Here is a 15,162-nt window from a genome sequence, read left to right on the forward strand (position 1 = left end):
AGTAGGATTCTTCTTGTTTAATTATGATACACAGCCCAGCTGCCTACATCAACTTGCCAGCAGGTCGAAACCTCAGTGCAATGACACAGCGTACGGGTCTACATACCGGAGGGCGACGCCGCGTTTCGTACCTGGGTAACTGCCCCACCAAAGCTACGGTGTCCGCCTTTTATAAAAAAAAAAACATTCAAAAGAGAAAACAGAACAGGCCATAGGCCCCCACTCCCCATGAAACTCCCCCCACCCCCTACCCCGCTCCGCGCCAGCATCCCTCATCTGAGGGCACCTCCTCGATCAATAGGTCAGGCAAGGAATAGACAGCCCCCTTACTTAGTGAGGGATGGCTCCAGGGTTATGAGTTGTAGATTCTGCAGGTATTTCGGACACGTTACTTCCTTTGATCAAAGCTGCAAGAATGGGCCCCACAATTGAGCATATTCCGACCGTTTCCCATCCATTCCCATGGACAGCCGCTCCATTGCCAAAATGTGCCAAAGTCGTTGAACCCAGTCCCGAGGATCAGGCTCAGCCGGCGAGTGCCACTGCACCAGGAGCACCTGCCTCGCAGCCAGCAGCGCCAGCGCAATCTGTCTACCTTGTATCGAGTGCAGGGGAAAGAGTTTAGGGTAAGGAAGCCCTAGCAAGGTGTGTTCGGGAGACCGGGGGAATGTAATCTGAAACGCTGCATCTAGCTCATCTAGAACCGTGGTCCAGTGCCTCTTCAGTTTTGGGCAATGCCACAACAAGTGCGCCAGCGTCCCTGTGAGGCCGCACCCCCGCCAGCAGAGGCCCAACTTGGAGGGATCCCATGCCCTAATGCGCGCAGGGGTGTGATACCAATACGACACTACTTTGTAGGCTGATTCGGTACCCGCAGCGCTAGCGGGCGAATGCTGTGCGCGATAGAAGAAATGCTCCCACTCCTTTTTCGTCAACGTGTGACCCAGCTCCGTTTCCCATCTAACCTGCCCCGCCGTGCGCTGCCACCAACCACTTTTCGAACGCCGTCAGAGGTCGGGACATGGAGGCCATATTAGCTGGGCGAGTGACACAGTGCGCTACCTGCGCGTGTTGGAATGCATCGGCGGCCGGTAGCGGAAAGAACTCCGTTTGGAGCCCTGCAAACGGCACCAAACCATCGAAGTCAAAAAGGGATCCTACCCTCTTACAGCCTTCCTCCCGCCAGCAATGGAAGACCGCGAACGCACGGCCTGGTGGGAAGTCCGGATTGTCTACAATAGGGGTCATTGGGGAGGGGAACGAAGTCAACCCCTTGCACTGCGCCAATTGATCCCATGCCTTAAGGGTCGGAGACGTCACTGGGGAGGAGTAAAGGCCCCAAGCCCTATGCTTATGTGGTAGCCAAAGCTCCCTCCAGATATTACAGCCCGCTACAGTCTGGTCCATAAAGTTCCAATGCTTGCTGGACATGGGCCTGTTCCATTTGACTATATATCGTAGAACAGTCACCTGAAAGTAGGCCATCAACAGAGGAAAGCCCAGCCCTCTGGCCGCCTTTGGTGTGACTGACACAGACAGGGCTTGTCGCGGTCTTTTGTTATTCCATAAGAGCCTGTTAAGAAGCCTCTGCAATTTTTTAAGGATGCCGTGCGGCGGAGTTAAAGGCAACATTTGAAAGAGGTAGAGTATTCGGGGAAGCAGTCATTTTTAGAGCCGCTAGTCTACCATACCAGGCTAAGTTAAGACGGGACCAGTCCCCAAGAGCTTTCGTAACCCGATCGACCAACAGCGCATAGTTCAGGGACACAGTTTTGGCAATAGAGAGGGCCAGCCTTACACCCAAATATGGGATGTCAAATGAGGTCCACTGGTACTCGAAGTCCTGCTTCAAGTCCTGGACATCAAGCTCTGGGATGGATAGGTTAAGGATCTGCTACTTGGAGTAATTAACCTTAAAGCCGGCCACTTTCTGGAACTCCGACAGTACCTTCGTAAGGTGACGCAGAGAGGGGTAGGGATTAGTGGGCGTCAAGATGACATCGTCTGCATAGAGGCTGATCTTGTGCAGGTCAGCTCCAAATGTAATCCCTGAAATGTCCACGTTTGCCCGAACACGCTGAGCGAATGGCTCCATATAGAGCGCAAAAAGTAATGGGGAGAAGGGGCACCCCTGTTGCGTCCCCCTCTCAATAGGAAACAGCGGCAACCGGCAACCGTTCACCCGAACTGCCACTCTAGGAGCCGCATAAATACACCGGATCCACCTCAGGAAGTTATCCCCCATCCCGAAGGTCCTCAGCACAGCAAACAGATATTCCCAATCTACACGGTCAAAGGCATTCTCCGCATCTATGGAGAGCAGGAAGGCCTGTGTCCGCGATGCACCACGTCCATAAGGTGCAGCAGCCGCTTCGTATTGTTCCCTCCTTGCCTCGTAGGGACGAATCCCGATTGGTCAGGTTCGATAATCCCATCCCTCAAGGGGCTAAGTCGCGCCGCAAGCACGCCTGCGAAGAGCTTAGAGTCTATGTTTAGTAATGAGATCGGCCGGTATGACCCGCATTCTAAGGGTCCTTCCCTGACTTGAGAATGACCGTGATAGCAGCCTCCGACATAGACGGAGTCACCGCCCCGTGCCCAGGAAATAATTAAAGAGACGGGTCAGGAGAGGAGCCAGCTCCTTACAGAAGGTCTTATAAAAAACGACGGAGAAGCCATCGAGCCCCAGGGACTTCGCAACTTTAAGTTTGGCAATCAATGTGTATCTGCGCATCTAGACTTTGCGCTGACTCTTTGTGTAAGGGGGTAATGCCAGTGGTAGCAAGATAGTCCGGTATTAGGTGCTCCCTCCGCTCGATACAGCGTCTCCATTTCCCTCCAGACCCTTGCCGCCGACCGTTCTCTTATGAATCGCCTCCAAGGCCCTCACCTCACCTTCCAGTTCCGCTCGTTTTTCTTTGCGCAGACGGGAGTAATTTGTAGCCAGCGCAATAAATTCTCCCCTCGCCACCAGTTTCAGGGCCTCCCAAATGGAAGCAAGAGGTGTATCTCCCACCTAATTTTCGGCAATGTAGTGCACAATAACTTCCCGAATCTTAGTTACCACCGATTCGGACTGAAGCACGGAGTCCCGAAGGCGCCAACCTGCGGCTGGGGGTCTGAACCCACTGGAGGTAAGAACCACGGAGATAAGCGCATGGTCCGACAGGGAGCGCGGGACTATATCAGCTGCAGATAGGTGGGGTATAAGGGAGGACATTGCTAAAAAATGATCTAAGCGCGCATAAGTCTTATGGGCCGCTAAGTAGTAGGTCTAATCACGTTCCTGAGGGTGGTGCTTCCCCCCCTGGGACAAAGCTCCAGCTTGAGTAGACCGCTGCCCTGACCTATCAGCGTCCGCTTCCATAACAATGTTCAAATCTCCCCCCACCAGCACCAGGGCATCCGGGAAGGCCAGGACCTGCGAGAGCGCCGATTGTAGGAAGGACTCCTGATTCGTGTTTGGCGCGTAAATGGACCCGACCATAAACATCATAAACATCATCGCCCCCCACTGAATCCGCACATCCAAGAGCCTACCTTTAATTTCCACAATCTGCGAGACCACCTTACAGCGCGCCCGCGCACTAAAAAGAATGGCAACCCCATTTTTCTTATTAGGCCCTGAAGACCATAGTTGCAGAGGGAAACACCTGTCCACCATGCGTCGGGTATCTTTAGAAAGGAGATGAGTCTCCTGCAGAAGACAGACGCCCCCCTCCACGCCTTCCAACAGAGACAGGCCAGCAGCACGCTTCACCGGGCTGTTAAGGCCCCTGACATTAAGGCTTACCACCTTCAGTTCCCTACTCGACACAACCACAACTGATGCAGCACTACAACTCTGGTGCACGCATGAATCCCATGCGCCCCCGGTGTTCCCCATCCCCCTCCTACATCCTTCCCTAGCTGACGCGGAGCCCCCACCCAACCTCCAATCCCCCTTCTCCCAGCGCTCCTCTCCCCCAACTAAAGCAACCCCAAGAACACAAAGCAAACAGTTCAAGAAAAGAGAGCACATGACAGTTCGTTAAACAGGCCCCAAAGGCAGGGAAACATGGCACCCACCTCCATTCGACCAGTTCCTGATACAGGGCTCTCTCCCGGACAAAGACAAAGAAACACTAGTCATTTACCTCTTGCGGACAGACCCCTCCGACGTCAGCAACCAGCCCCTTTAGGGCCTCTCGAAGGGTCTGTGCCTCAAATGCCCACTGCGGCATCCGTTACCAGGGCCACAGAGGCGACCGCAGCCCCCCTTTCCTGCAAGCTCACTGACAGGTCGGACTTCACAACGGGAGCAGGCTTGCCAACTCTCTGCCATTCCGCAGAACGCCGTCGCCGCCTGCAGGGAGAACTGCCAACATCAGATGAGGAAGTGGGCTGTTCCAACTCCAGGATATCCATGGCCGCTTCCAAGTACCGGACTTGGATCAGTTTATTCTTCCATTTGAAGACAACTGAATGGATGCCCCCAGGAATAGGGTACACCCTGCTCCCGCAGATAGTTGGTGACGGGTTTAAATTCCCTCCGTTTCGTCAGGGTAGAGGCTGCAAGGTCCTGAAAGAGCAAAGGGCGGTGATCACGGAATTGAAGGGGATTGAAGTCGCGTTCCTTCCGCAGGATCCGTTCTTTAAGCTGAAAGTCATGCACACAAACTAATATATCAGGGGGAGGGGCCTTAGGGCCCCGCGGCAGCCCAACTCGATGTACTCGGTCTATTTGTATGTCTTGCAGGTCTTCCTCATTCAGGATATGTTTGAAGAGAGCTTCCACATAATCCACTAGGTCCGACCCCCCCCCTTCCACGGCACCACCCGAATCCTAATGTTATTGCGGTGGGACCTATTCTCCAAGTCTTCGGCATGAGCTTGCAGGTCTAGATTCTGCCCTGTCATCATGATCACGTCTTGCTGGAGCCGATGTATGTCCTCCGCTGTCTCCCACCCCATCCACGTCCCGCCGCACCTCACGGAGATCAGATGTCAGCTGGGAGCGCAATTCCGAAATGTCCTCCTTGATAGCAGAGAAGAGCTCTATCATGAAGGCCTTGGTCGCGGGCTCCTCGTTATCGTCCCGGGACTTATCTGGCACTGGCGAGGCAGGCTGCGCCATTACTTTCGGTGTCCCGTATTTCGCAGGCTTGTCTTTCTTTAGCCTGGTCGTCGCCATTGCTTCCTCTGTGTAGGCTTGCCAGCAAACTGCAAGGTCGAGGAAGGGAGCGCCCACTAAAGTCCGGCTCCCCCTCACACGCCCCGCGCCAATGATGGCCCACTTCCGCAGCACCCAACAGGGATCAAAACCTCCTCCTTTCAGCTAACACCAAAGAGCCCCACAGTCTCGAAGCAGTCTCGGCCCCTCAGGCCCAGTTCAGTCTGCTCTCCGGTGCGTGCCCTTAAGGCTGAAGAGGACACTCGTCGGGGCAGAAAGCGGGAGAAATCCTCAAGACCCTGGGCGCATCTGCTCCCAAGGCCAAGGAGCTTGCGGTTGCGGTTGTGGCGCCAAGGGCGTGGTGGAAGGGCGCTGCTGCCCACACTAGACCTCTCTCAAAACGCCTGCCACCTCCGGACCTCCAGGTGGGCTAGGCACCGTCCGCCGATATGCGGACCGCAATCCAGGCACCCCCGGGGGCCCTGGCCTTCTCCTCACCTCAGCGGCCACGGTGGTTCAATGCCGGGAGAACTAGGCCTCAGCTCGCAGCGTAATGCTGCCCGCCGCGGTGTCTCAGCTCCTCCCGCCTCCCTGCACACTCCAGCTGCGCTACACTCTCCCTAGTGGGGAGGGCCGGACACAGTTCGCGGAGCTCCTGTCCCCTCCTCACTGCTCTCCTCACCAACCTCGGAGCCACCAGCCGCCACACACCTCTCGTGAGGCTGCTCACCAGTCTCCTCCGGTCTCCGGACGGCTCCTAGGCGCTCTGGTGCACACCATGCGTACCTCCAGACCCCCTAGCCTCAGCAACCACCGGGGTGTCCACAGGCACCGGGCGCCGCCGCTGCTGTTCCTGACGCCTCAGCCCCCTCCGCTCCGGGCTCAGCTCCGACGCGGGCCGTCTTCGCCACCCCGATGAGTTCAGGCCGCACTCTGGAATCTGTTCGCTTCTGGACCTCGCTTCCTGGAACCACTGCTCCTCCAGGCGGGCCCGCCGGGCAAAGCTGGCAGCTCGACGTTGCTCCCCCCGCTGAAATGCACAGTGGCACAGGACACAGCTGCCGTGCGAGCTCACAGCGCTGCGGCCCCACCTTCGTATGCCCCAGCAGAAGAACCCAGGCCGCACTCCAGGCTCCGCATGGGCATAGGTCGCACCTTATGTTTCTGCCTTTCCCCGGGTCGGACCCGTAAAATGGGGCCCCGGACCCCTGCAGGGCAACACTGGAGCACCGGGCACCGCAATTCCGTGCTCGGATGGGCAACTAAGAAGGCGCTAATCAACGCGTTAGTACTTGTGGCGCCAGAGGGACTGAAAAGCACGTCCTACTCCGCCGCCATCTTGGCCATGCCCCCTGGGTCGGCTAATTTAGATCGTTATCAGCTGAAGTTTCATCAGTTGTCTAGTGTGTGAAAAGCTTTCTGCCAGGAAGCCTGCTTGCCAGAATGAATCGCAAATGTGCTCTATTAGTTCATCTGCAAGTGTAAAGGGTGTTTGGGAGCTGGTTCTGACTGTAATTGATGCAATCACTCCAAGCTTTGGGATGACAAAGATTTGGGTTTTTGGAGTAGTAATGCAAAGATTGAACAACTGGGCTATAATGTGCATGCTTTTCACTGTAACTGCAATTACACAGCTCTTAGTACCCCAAAGGAGGTGTTGAAGGGACAGTTATGTAAAACAAAATTGCATTACATATGCACTGGTATTACTAAAATCTATCTTTGGGAAGCACCATTTTCTGTAAAAGATTTTGCACATTTTGTAGCAGTCTATCTTACACTGTGTGTAATGCAAGTATAAAATAATGATTTACATATTCACAGTGCTTTCTATCACATGCTGTGACCTCATAGCACTAAAAATACACGTCACTATTCTCCACTGCACAAATCAAGATTTAATTCTGTGGTGTTATGTTTTTTAAAAAAAAGTTATTTGTCATTTACGCTGTCCATTATTTTATATGTAGGAGGCGCTTAGGCTGACAAAGGTGACTGATTAGCTAATGCGGAGTGCCTGGGAAAGGACTCCTATCAATATTGCTTATCCTGTTTAAAATTGTACAGAGTTTAGCTACTTAACTGCACATGGAGAGCGCCTGGGAAAGGGCTCTAACATCTTTTTTTCTACTGTCCCACAGCTTTTAATCTTGGCGTATTTGCACAAATTATTTTAAACTTCCTCACTTATTCGATTTACCTCACCTCTTGTACCTTGAAATCGGCGTCCTCCCCAGTCCAGCACGGATGGTTCCAGTTGTTTGAGGGGAGGTGTCACAGACTGGAAGTGAGGCTCGGTCACTTCCCCCTCAATCCTGACGAGAGGTTAGCAGTCTAGCCTACCTCCGTATAAAAATCAAATGCCTGGACAGACGCTCAGCAGACGTGCATAGGCTGACAAAGGTGATTGATTAGCTAATGCGGAGTGCCTGGGAAAGGACTCCTATCAATCTTTCTTATCCTGTTTAAAATTGTACAGAGTTTAGCTTCTTAACTGCTCAAGGAGAGCGCCTGGGAAATTTCTCGAACATCTTTTTTTATACTATCCCACAGCTTTTAATCTCGCCGTATTTGCACAAATTATTTTAAACTTCCTCATTTATTCGATTTATCTCACCTCTTGTACCTTGAAATCGGTGTCCTACCCGGTCCAGCACAGATGGTTTTGGTTGTTTGAAGGGAGACACCACAGACCGGAAGTGAGGCTCGATCACTTCCCACTCAATCCTGACAGGAGGTTAGCAGGCTAGCCTACCTCAGTATAACTCTTCACACCTACTCTAGCAGAGAGTTGGTGGAGATTAGGAACGGCTATAGAACGAGAGAAACAGTAAATATGGCATGCCCCACACCCACTGAAGTAATGGGACCGTTCTCATGCCACAATTGTAAAATCCAAAGCATACTAGCTCAACCTCAGAGAACCAACACAGTAACTAAGCAGGGCATAAGATCTGAGCACTAGTGCACAGATAGTATGCATCCTTCTAGGTCAAATAGTAGTGAAGGCTGGAACTGCTTTCTAGCAAACGTAAGGTCTCTACCAAAGCATGCAGTTAACATATGGGACCTGCTGTCCTTCACTAACCTTCAAATAGGGTTCTAACAGAAACCTGCACTAAACCTCATTCCAACCCAGCCATTCCAGTAGCACTCCCTGATGGCTACCACATACAACAAGCATTTACAATGCAACGGTCTCGCCTTCGGAAAAGTTAGAGCTATTGGCATTGTAAATGACAAACTTTTTATTTATGTGTTGGTTTTGAAAACAGATAAATAAATGGCATTGTCATTTACAATACCAATAGCTTAATCTCTCGCAAATACGAGACCTATTGCATTTGTACCACACACATAGAGCCACACACACACACACACACACACGCAGCCACACACACACACATAGCCACACACACACTCTGATGATCTGTTGCCCTATACTCTGATTTTTCTTGTAGGCGAAAAGTGGTCGTGGAAATGGGCACTCAAGCCCCTCTAAGAGATGCCAGTTCTTAAGGACTGCTTGCCTCATTTTATGAGTATCCGGGCCAAACGTGGTCACGCATACTAGTCTGTTAAGTTCTTTTTTGGTTTTTTTTCCAACAGATATTCACGGGGCGTGAATCAAGCTCTTTTTCGAGAATGCTTCAGGAGTTTCTTAGGATAACCCCTTTGGGTCATTTCACTACAGAATGTATTAGAGTGTTCATCAGAGTCGCTCAGCTCAGAGCAATTTCTCCTTATGTACGCCTAGTTAACCCTCTGGCATCATTTAGAAATGATTATAACAGTTGAAGGGCTTTAATAAGATCACTTTTGTTGGCAGAGTATAATATATAAATTGGACACACAAGGTGATTGGCAGCCGATATTTGAACTGAGTCCGCCGCGAGAAAGGTAGGACACAGTGTTTTTTTTCGATTTGTTCGATCTTTTGAATGGAGTTAACAATGCACTTCAGAGTGTTAATAAAGGTTTCAACTCCTCCCCTTTGTGTAGGTGCTTTGGTCCTTTACTCAGAGATATAGTACTGCAGTATAGAATACTCAGACCTGGAAAGCATCAAGCAAGGCCAGGATTTCAGAAACAACAGATACTTTTAGTGTGGACAATTGATAGTGTGATTTGAATATAATAGGTGTATGCAGCAAGATAATAAATCTTTATTGTTTTCCTGCATGTTGACACAGAAAGTGACAGAGCCCTGATGAAAGTCCAGGAACTGGTTTCCTTGGACTAGAAACGCATCGGCACATCCGAGGGAGCTATTTGTAACATCAAGCATTCGAACTAGCTAATGCTGGTTCTCAAGTTGTTTTCAAACAGACATTTTCTTGCTCCTTCTTTCTTGACTTTGTCCCCCCCTTTTTTCTTTCTTGCTTATGAATATAGATTAGTTCTATTAGTGAAATATTGTCTTAAATTATTCTCTTTGTTTGTATTTTGTATCACATGTAGATTGTATGATAATTGTATAATTGAAATGTACATTTTTTGTGTTGTAAATAGTGCAGTATAGATTGAATTGTCAATAATGTGAATGTATGTTGTTTTTTTCTCTCTGTATAAACTATAAAAACAAAAGAAAAATACGGAAGTAAACAGGTATAAATAAAATACCAGGCCAAATGTAAGTAATTGTGTTTGTCCTATTGCACTAAGTAACTTGCTCTTTTTCAAAGAAAAGTTGGGTGTAGGCATTTTGTGTTTTGTTAATTACCAATAATGTCCCTGGCATCCTGCGTGGCGTCTGAAGGGAAAGCGACCCGAGGTGCTAGCTAAGCTTTTTCCAAGACTATAATCAGACGGTCTGATTATATTCTTGGAAAAGATTTGCTAGCACCTCAGATCGCTTTCACTGTGCTAATTCTACGTGAAGTGGGCGCCACCGTTAATCAAAGGGTTTCCGACAGATCGGACACTTAACAAAGTAAAAACACCGTTTTCAAAGAGTGCCCCATACAAGGCGGCCATCAAATAATCGATTGCTTAATAGGGTAGACTGGAAGGTAAATTGTTATCGGCCCAATTCCTGCACCCCCGTTGTCAGACAGCACCGCTGCAGCCTGCTGCATCACCTTTCCGCTGAACTTTGTCCCACGTGGATACATTTTTCCCTGTTAAACTCATACAACCTCCGCCACTTTTTCCAAGTTCCTAGTGGCTCCAGAGAGAAGCTCGCATTTCCTTCCCTTGAACGTGCCATCTGAAGACGAGCCTCGCTGTTCGCCCAGAGGTGCAGGCTCAGCGCTAGAGTGGAGCTCGCGGGAGAGGCAGCGGCAGCACAAGACAACCGAGACTGTACCTGGGAGCCACTCATTTCAGCCCATCAGCTCAGCCAGCCTCCTCTAACGGCCCGGTAATGAGAATGATAACCTGTTTTATGTATCGCTTCAACTGCACTTGTCTGGTTTCTAACCGCTGTTAAAAATAGCACATTCTAGAGAAACCTCCTTTCGGTGCCCATGCGTCAACCATACGGGTGCCCTCAGCAATATTAACCTCTTTTATATAGCGCTTCAACCCCAGTGGTGAGGTTTCTAAGTGCTGTAAAACAATAGGGCATCACAGCGCAGCATCTACTCATTGGCCACACACATTGTCGAGAGCCCCTAAACATAATAATATAAACAATATTTCTATATAGTGTTTCAAGCGGCTTTGCTGCGGTTCCTAACATCGGTAAACAGCGAGGCTGTCACCTCACCACAACACATTCCTCACGCCCATCCCTTGCCATGACCCCTCCCCCCCAAAAAAAATCAAAAACGTGTTTTCGTTAAATAGTGCATCACTGACAGTTTGTTGTTTTTCACTGCCATAAATAGGAGTGTGACATTACAGACTTACCGCTGCGCCATGTCTTTTTTTAGTCATCAGAGTTTTTCTTTTAAACCAAATAATTAGCTTAAAAACGGAAAGTGAAGAACTCTTATTTTTTATATTGGGATGCCACCTGTCACCTTCAATGGTGTAAGTGAATAAAAGACTGTCTGCCGGAAGCAAAGTAAAACACAACAGGAAATAAAAAATAAAAAAAACGCTCGAGAGCTCCCCATTTGTGTATAAGCCCTGTCCTTTTCAGATTGGGGGCGTGTTTTCTAGGATGTGAACAACAAGCAAAAACACGCCCCCCAGTCTGAAAGGGACGGGCTTAAAAAGTAGAACAAACTGAAAAAAAACGCCCCTCAATCTGAAAAAGACGGGGCGTAGAAGAAGAGAATGACATCACTGAGACCTCTTCTCCAATGGCTGACCGCCGTTTACGAGGCCAGCCAATGGAGAAGAGGGGCGGGGTTAACCCTCGCTACTCAGAGTCATTAAATATCTCGTGCGAGACTGCGCATGTGCGCAGCCTACGCCAGGCGAGACCTAAAACTAGACAGACCACACAGGACAGGAGGAGGAATAGCCATAATTTACAAAGACCCAATCACATTCTCCATTCTAGACCAAGTAAGCAACGACCAGCTGGAAATTCTGGTCTTTAAAAGGAACTTACACTTACACCATAGTCTTAGCTGGAAAGGAGCTGTAGTAAATCGCCCACCGGGACCACTAACCATCACCACTACAAAGCTTATGGAACTCATTGCTTGACACGTCTTATCTGCCAGGAATTTTCTACTCCTTGGAGATTTTAACATCCACAGCGAAATTCTAGACAACCCAGAGGCTTTGTCTCTTTTGACAGAACTGTCTGCACTCAATCTAACCATAATAAATAAAGCCCCCACCCACCAAGCTGGACACACTCTGGATATAATACTAACTAATTTCCTCGATATATCTTACATATCTACGCTACCCCTGACATGGTCGGACCACTCTACGGTCGAGTTCCGTATCAACAGCCCCAAAGCACAGCCTGCTCCCAAATGCTATCCAAATAAAAACTACAGACACTGGCATAAAATAACACCAGCACACTTTGAAGCCGCTTTTTGCCAAACTCAACACTCAGAATCAGAAAATTTAGAAAAGCGCCTAGCCTCCTTCAATGCCAGCATACTTTCAACCATAGACAGCTTAGCCCCATTGAAACAACGGCCTACGAACACCAAATGATGCCAGGCACCGTGGTACTCTGCCTCCCTGCGGCTAGAAAAAGGTATATGTAAAAAACTCGAACGACTGTGGCTGGCGCTCTCAGGACCTGAAAGATAAAGAAAATAAGCATGCTTTATCTCACTACCACCGTAATTTAAAAACACTAGGAAAACTCACATTGCAACCACACTTGAACAAGCAGGGAGCTCTCAGAAAATTCTCTATCAGAGCCTAAGACATTGTATCGACCCCATCCCAAACACTGTGCGACAACATAGCTAACCATCTCACTCAGAAAATTGATACAATCTATAATAAAATCACCTTTACGAAAGATCCTCAAACTAATTCTGAATTTAATCTCCCACCTATCCTGCCCACCTCTTGTTTGTTAGAGAACTTCCCATTACTCACAACTGAAGGTACAGAAGCCCTACTAAGGTGCGCAAAATCAGGATCCTCACTTGACTGTAAAAATAGCCGCTACTCTGTCCAAACAACTAGCCGACCACATTTGCTCTATCCTAAACAGTTCCCTGCAGGAAGGGGCCCTCCCCCTGGATTGGAAAGCTGCAAAGATCCTTCCGATTAGAAAGAATCCTAAAATTTCTACGGAAGACGTAACCAACTATCGCCCCATTTCTCTTCTTCCCCTTCACACCAACATTTTGGAAAAACACATTAATAAACACCTCTCAGACTTCACGGAATCCACTAACTGCTTAGACCCCTCACAATCGGGATTCCGGCCCAGACCAGCAGAAAATCCGCACTGGTGGCAGTCACGGACAACATCAGGATGCTGCTGGATAAGGGTCAAGCGGTGCGTTTGGTGCTGCTTGACCTTTCCGCAGCATTCAACACCATCTCCCACCAAACTCTACTCAGAAGACTGGGAGATATTGGCATCAGAGGAAATGCACTGAAAAGTTTGTCCAACTTTCTGTCCGACTTTTAGGCGGTCCTAGTGCAGAGATACCCTAATGGGGTGAATCGGGCACTCTATATGCAATTAAATAGAAATATCTGATGGTGAAAGACCTAAAAATTGTGCAGAATATTTTGGGGTTTATTTATGAGAGCCTTGCATTGCCAGAGCATCACTTTTTATGAGGCTCCTGTGGCACAAGTGTCTCAACCATACCGATGAGGCGGTGCAAAACCACTTGCATGGCTTTGCATAGCCTCACACACTGTTTAATATCATTTCCCTAAATTATTTGCTCTGGGAATTAGGGGTGTTTAGGGTTGTCAATATTTGTCGATGATGACACGTTCTAGAAATTTTGTCAAAAGGGGCTCCTTTCGCGTAAATTATTTTGACAAGGAGGTCTCAACATTAAAAAGTTTGAAGACCTCTGCCCTAGGGTGAGTGAGGGTTCTTGTCTTAACACATGTGTGTGTCTGTCCCTCCCTCCCTCCATCCCTTTGACTCTCTGGTGAGTTGTTCGGATACACTATCTAGTTGACTTTTGTGAGTATAGATTACATGGAGTGGTACCGTAGATGGTAATAATTCCTCCCTCAAACCCCTATAGTGAGATTATATGTGGCAGGAATATACATTATGTGTGGTCACTCTTCAGGACATAACAGAGCTAATGTCCACACCAGAAAGCAGAGTTTGGATATTGTTTAATAAAGTGCAGGTTTCAAAAGTTCTCACAACAATCTCAGGGGAAGGACCACATAGCCCAGTCACAATTCTCTCACTGTCCTTCTCTGGTCAGGGTGCCCCCTCCCTCCTGAAAAATCTACTTGGTTCTGGGGTCTTCCTTTCAATTCCTGTCCACGTCCCATCACAAGGAAAGGGAGAGGCCCATCGGAACAAACATTAAAAATTTTGTGAGTATTTTTTATATTAAACAACCAGTTATACCTTCACCGTGCTGTCACCACACCAACTGAGTGTTCTTTAGATTGTGCCCCTGCACTTTGCAGTATTGCTATGCCTTATCTGTTCCCTGACCACCACTGTCCTAGTGCAAAGACATGTAATAATGGCACTTGCCTGAGGCCCCGGCCCTCTGGGGTCATGGCAGGGGGTGTCTCAGCATCCTCTTCCTCCTGGGGACGGCTGGACTTTAGCGTGTTGCCTCTTGGCGGTTAATCAGTAAATTCGGGCTCTCTCTCCTCAGCATCTGCCTGTTTTTCTTCTGTGTCCTTGAAGTCCACCACTGTCAGCAGGTTGGTTTCCTGTCCTCCAATTCCTGCTGTCTTGTCCTCCGCCGCTGCTCTACGGTATTTCGGTCTGGTCCTCTTCTTCTCATTTGTCGTCTTTTGCAAATTCTTCCAGATCCTCGACTCCACCTCCAGCTGTTTCCAGTTTCTTCAAGGAGGTGTACGGTGATGTCGTCATCGCATGCTCCTTGAAAGCCAGTCTGTCGCCCTCTGTGTTTCTGGTGTAATTTATGGCACCCATCTCGGAGATCCTGCTCGCAGGAGGCACGGGATCACATTGAGGTGTAAATATAAATGTTTAGCAGTATAAGTAAATAGTGTAAGTAGTGTTAAAATGATATGTTTAAAAAAATGTAGTTATACATTGTGTTGTGGTATACTATGCTAAATTTGCGGTGTACCACGGTTCATGGGGTTGAGAAGTTAGAAGTTTGTTTACCAAAGGGAAAAGGGAGCCAAGTAGTTTTAATCACTGTTTTACTGCGATCTGCCTTTCACTGTGTTCGGGTTAGGTTCTAGGATAAAGGTAAGCATTAGGTTTTATTGTTGTTCACTACCTACTACCACTTTATTTAAGTGGTAATAGGTAGATCATTTTATTTATAATGTTTTCTTTTTTTATAGCATCTAGGGAGAACTGCACATGGTTTTTTAAGTAATTTGTAGGTATTAACTCGCTACTCTGTAGACTTTTGTGTGCATATTTAAATATTTTAAAAATAGAAAATTTACATGATTACACTATATGTATTTAACTTTTTTTATCATATTTTTTT

This window comes from Lissotriton helveticus, chromosome 5_1, assembly GCF_964261635.1.
Source record: "Lissotriton helveticus chromosome 5_1, aLisHel1.1, whole genome shotgun sequence".
NCBI lineage: Eukaryota > Metazoa > Chordata > Amphibia > Caudata > Salamandridae > Lissotriton > Lissotriton helveticus.